The sequence below is a fragment of the Microtus ochrogaster genome, linkage group LG4 (assembly GCF_000317375.1).
Source record: "Microtus ochrogaster isolate Prairie Vole_2 linkage group LG4, MicOch1.0, whole genome shotgun sequence".
Classification (NCBI taxonomy): Eukaryota; Metazoa; Chordata; class Mammalia; order Rodentia; family Cricetidae; genus Microtus; species Microtus ochrogaster.
The window spans coordinates 31444338-31450448 of NC_022030.1; positions in this window are offsets into that span (position 1 = coordinate 31444338).

Below are 6111 nucleotides of genomic sequence, written 5' to 3' on the forward strand. Positions count from 1 at the left end.
CACCAGCATCCTTGTCTAAATGAGAATCAGGATGTAGAATAATGAGGGTTTGGATAGAACAATTTATAGTTAATTGCATATTATAACATAAGACATAATTAAATGGCAGCAGATACTAACTTAAAGAATGCAAATCAGCTTAGTATTAAAAAAAATTAGCTAAGCTAGTCTATGCCTGTGGTACCAGCACTGGGAGAGGCTTGTACTGAAGAATTGGAGAGTCATGAGCTCAAGGTCAGCATGAATTATATGGTGAGGGCCTGTTTAAAAAAACAGATGGGGAAACAGTTCAGTGATAGAGTGCTTGCCGACAGCCTGGGCATAGCCCAGCCTTCTCCTATGAAACCGAATGATCAAAACCAAAACAATAAAACAGAACAAGAAGCATAAAACTAAAGTAGCAAGATGTAAGTGAAAATATGCCTTAACTGTTAATGGTATGAATATATCCAGTATCTTAAGGTATAACAGATGAGTTTTTTTTTTTAAAAAAAAAAGATGCAGCTTTATAATACATACCAGTACAAAGTGGTCTTTCAATATGAAAAGTAGCATTTAAAGTGAGAGGTAGTAACAAAGATGTAGCATTAATGACATTTCACAATACAACGAGCAGCCAGACCATCAAATTTGTGTATATACAATTTTTCCCATTCACAATGCACAATGTGGACTCAAAGCATAAAGGAAAACTCTAAACAGACATTGAGACAGCTGAACAGGTAAGTTTACAATGACAGATTCAAAGGCACTCTACCAGAAGTAGGTAAGTTCTGATGTAACCTTGATAATGACATAACATTATCAATGAATAGTATACAAAGTATATCTTTGTGTCCTCTCTGATCGTCACAGTTACTTCTTGGGATGCTAACCTATAATTGCTCCCAGTTTCAAAATATCAAAACATTCATGAAACTAATGATTTGCTAAGTTGTGTTGGTGAGCAATAATGGAGCCAGAAAATTATAGTATTTGTATAAACTTTCAAGATGTTTAAGTTAGTATAAACTTTCTGTGCTATAACTTGGCAATGTTTAAAATAATCTTGTAACTTTGCATATATTCTTATTCAGTAGTTATAATTCAAAAAGTTTTGTTAACTATATAATTATTTAAAAAATGTACATAAAAGTTCATAGGGCTGCCCATCATGGGATGATTTGTAATGGGAAAAAATAACCTAAATATCCTAAATTTAAGGAATTGATTAAAATTTATTTTTAGTGAGCTGATAAATAGTATGTGAAATTAATTTGCTCAGTTAATATTTGAGAAGTTTAACAAGTACAGTTTAGATTTAGAAAGACAATGCTTTATAGATTTAAGAATTTCATTCAACTAAGGGCATAATCTCAGAACGACCAGATTAGAAATAAAAGGAAATGTGGGGTTTATGTGCCAGACATACTGTATAAGAATTCTAATGTCAGAGAAAAATGTTCACTGTATGCTATATAGGGGAAAAGGTAGAATTACTCAGAAACACACATGACTGGCTAAATTATCTTTAAAGCATAATCATGTTGACATATAGGTAGGTCAAAGTGTTAGTATGAATGTTAAAATTAATTATTTTATTTTCAGTTTGCAGCACTTTGTGTCTTTCTTTACTATAACTTATTAATATTACAGTAAAAATTAGATTATATACTATGATCTACATGGATTTAGGGATTGACTTAACTAGAACAATGAGGGAATGAAGAAAGGACAGACACAGAAACATGGGCAGAAAAGCTGGAATTATGTGGACCATAAACTCAGAGGAAGACACACCAGCAAGGGCCCCGAAACTGAGCCTATTTATTTTACACATATGAATTAAAGAGTACTGTTGAAGGAGCTGCGGGCTGCATTCCTGCCACCCGGCTCCCGGACGCCTGGCTAGCTTATGCTCCGAAATAATTACATGGAAACTGTATTCTTTTAAACACTGCTTTGCCCATTAGCTCTGACCTCTTCTTGGCTAACTCTTGCCTAACCCATATTTAGTAATCTGTGTAGCACCAGTCTTACTGGGAAAGATTCAACATGTCTGACCTGGTGGCTTGCTTCATCGCATCTGCTCTGGACAGGGGAGGCATGGCATTTGAGCTCACTTCCTCTTCCTCCTTCATTCTGTTCTGTTTACTTCACCCACCTATGTTCTAACCTATCAGGGCCAAGCAGTTTCTTTATTAATTAACCAATGACCTTCCTCCATCATAATATATATATATATATATTCCACATATATGTTTGCATATGCATATATATATATGCATAACAAAATGCATATGTGTGTGAACATAAAAGTGGATTTAGTTAATTTTGGTAATGCTGGTAAACGGTCTTTATAGGGGAGAAGTTTCAGGTTACAGCTAGCCAGGAGGAAGAAACTGGGGTAATAATTTCAGGACACACAGTTGCATTTCAATTCTATTTTATAAATACAATCTGTCTGAATATCTGAGAGTAAACAGTCCTACACTGGTCAGCCTGACAGAGAAGGCTATGGTAGCCTTTAATCCCAGCAGCAACAATGACATGCACCTTTAATCCCACTAGCCACAATGATACACACCTTTAAACTCAGGAACCACACTTGTTACCATAGAAATTGGATGGTGCATGCCTTTAATCCCAGTGGTACATGCTTTTAATCCCAGCCTTAAAGAGGAATATAAAACGGGGAGAGAACTTTCAGACACAGTCTCATTCTGGGATTCCTGGAGGTAGGATCACCATTTCAGACTGAGATCAAGGTAAGAGCCAGTAGCTGGCTCTTTTGCATTTCAGATCTTCAGGTTGAATGATTATTTCAAACCCTGAGTTTTTATTAATAGTGCTTCAACAGCCCACATTTCCACAAGGACCATGCAAGGTATCATCGTCCCCAGTGGGTTCTTGATATGACCATACCCATCCCATGTCAACAACATGCATTCATTCAGGACTTCTTCCTCTCCTCGTATTTGTACTTCATATTTAAATTTCAACATTTCACTATTTTTCCATGCTTTGAATCAATTTCTCCTTTAACTTCTTCATGTGTTTCAGACTTCCTTGAATGAACATATCAGAATCTGACATTTGGTAGAGCAATCCGTGTAAGTGCATCTTTCTCAACATGACTGGAATTTCTGGAGGGCAGTGATTCATCTTAACACAACTAGCTTTCTTTTAATAGATGCTGTGACCTATTTTGTTGAGTTCAACTGAATTAACTCTTGGAGCACACTTTCATCTAATCTCAGTTGCAATAAATCCATGTAGCCTGTGCTCGAGTACTGGGTCAGTAATTGGAAACTGAATACAAGTGGTGATAAAACTCTGAGACTTCATTGAATTCCAACCTCGTGTTGGGCTTTACCCAGATACTTTTACTCTGTGCAAGCAAAGGTATATATTTTACTTCTCCTAGAGTTTGATAAGATGGATATTTTCTCCAAGATAGAATACTTAGGTGGTAATTTCCCAATCTTCCTGTAGCAGAGGAAGCATCCATCTTTTCAAAGGCTCTTGAAGTTGGCAGATACAGATGGTTTTCATCTCTGAACCCCATAGCTATGATATGTCATTGTTGAGAAAGAATGAACCAGAAATAGCTGTTTCTATAGACAAAATAGTCTGTGGTTCAGAAAGGCAGTTCCCTGATCTCCTATCTTTGTCTATCTCTTCCTCAGTCATTTGTGATAGAAGGCAATCAAAAGAGAACTAATTTGAAAGCAGCAGGAGAAGAGGATTGAGAAAAATTTCAGGACATTCATAATAGAAGAAAGAACTTGAGAGACTAGCCTGAGCCTTAAAAAGAGGCCTGTAGTTGAATGTAGAAGCATCATTATTTCCAGGAGAATGAAGCTGAATACCCTTATCACATATTTTTTCTTATGTTCAAACAATTATATAACAACAAATTGCTGAGCTGAGGTCCTGTATTCCCATTGCCTTGCTTTTATGTTGGTGATTATAAAACCATTTCAGGGAAGAAATGTGCCTCCTTATTAATGATCTGCAAAAAAGCAAAGTACATACCATTCTGGGCAAACCATTTCAGAGTTAAGCAATCTTTGCTTTAAGCATCAAAGGAATGATACGTTTTTATATAAAATGTGTATTTTTCCATATATAGTAGAAAAATTGATTTGCATGCTTTTTTGTTCTATGATTCATAGATGGAAGATTATTGATCTCAATTCTCAGTCATAGAAAACCCTTTTGTATCTGACAACTGGCAGTAGCACCAGAATTATAATTATTAGGGAAATGCCAATTGGAGATTTAGATGCCTCTAGTCATTGTCCTTACTGAAGGTTGTTAAGGCAATCATTTGATTGGCAGCTACATGAAATAGAGTGACTTAAATTTATGCAAATATAGCATCAACAAAATTAATGCGCTTTCCTAGTTTCTCTCCACTATAATAAATCCTACATTGTCTTCCCCATTATAAATAATCTTGCCCACTATTTTTAATCCAACAACATTATTTATAAATCTTTAACAAGAAATAAGAGATTATTTTAGTAGAAAGTTCTTGGTAAAATCAGGTGCAGAATCTCATCATCATCCGCGCAAGAAAATGAAGAGCTGGGGTTTTTAGGTGAGTGAAGGAGCTAAGCAAGAACACAAGACTCCTGGTGTATGGTCTCAGGCTTCCAGCAACTCTTTATTACCTGGTTCTGTTCCTCCTGCTGAACAAGAGGTTTTCAGTTGTAGACACTTATACCTTAGGGATTAAGTTTGTTTTGTTCCAGATATAATTCTTTGACCTGTATTGACTCATGACTTCTATTACTGGCTCATAAGATAAACAGAATTGTCAAAAGCAAGCATATAGAACTTTTAGTAAATGTTAATTTGATGCAGTAAATATGTATGCTGAATGCAGTAATGGACAACTGGAACTTGTGTCTTTTTTGTGCTTGCTTTTGTAATTTTATTGACATAGTATTCTATTTTACTGTACTTATGAGACTAGAAATATAGACCACAGATAAACTGAGAATCACTGCTTCCAGTCAGGCACTGATGTCACCGATGGGGTATTGACAGAAAGAGGCATGTACAATCTTACATAAGCAATTAAAAGTAGAGAAATTAGAATATAGTATAGTTGACACTGGACATCTTATGTGGATATTTTATAGAAAATAAAGTAGGAAAAGAATAAGAGCCCAAATGTATAGCACAAGCTCATGCTGTCTGCTAAATAATTCTGTTCATCAAGTTCTTTCAGAAATGTGAATGTTTTTTTCCCAAGGTCAAGAAGTCTTTTAGCAGTTCATAGCACATAGGGCAGTTACTAAATACTACCATTCTTATATTCTTTCACCACGTTTTTAAAATACCATGCTAAATATGCGATGCGGTGTCTTAATTTGAATTTTCTAAGTGTGATAGTATATCTCCTTACCTACTAGCCAGCTTCATTCTAGTCCCCAGTCTAATGTCATTGTCACTGTAAAATGTTTTACTCAACCCCGTGGGCTATCTTTCACTTCTAGTTGAAGCAATAATAATTATCTCCCATTAACCAAGTCAAAGAAAAACTCAAGGATGTCTGAACACAGTACCAATCACAATGAAATATTTTGAAGATTTTCTTCCAGGCCTGTTAATGATAATTACCCTATCAGACAGAATGGTCTTTTATTAACTCATATAATACAATAAAGGCATGTTCCCAAGAAACATCATCAAACACAGCTTAAAGGTAAGTAAGAAAACTGAGCAGTGAGTGAGAGCTCTTAAAGAGGCTATGCATGATTCTGGACACTAAGTGAGATAGTTAGAGCTGCCCCAGTCAAGGTATCAAGTCTCACTGTTATGTGCAGACATGGGATGGAGGCTAATGCCCTTCCTTTCACTGTGAATGCCCTATCTTCTTTTACAATAACCCCCCAACAACACGTTCTCCATCAAGCTGGTTCTGAGGTTTTCTTTCTCTGTGCCATGATTGGGTAATGTGTATATTTCAATAGTTCTCTACCTTTAAGTATTCTTGTTTATATATTTTCCTGTCAGAACTTTCCAATGAGTAAGGCAACAACTGTTCTGTGTACACATTAATAGTCTCAGCACCTGGTATATAATAATAGCTCTATAGTGATGGAGGTGGGTCTTGTA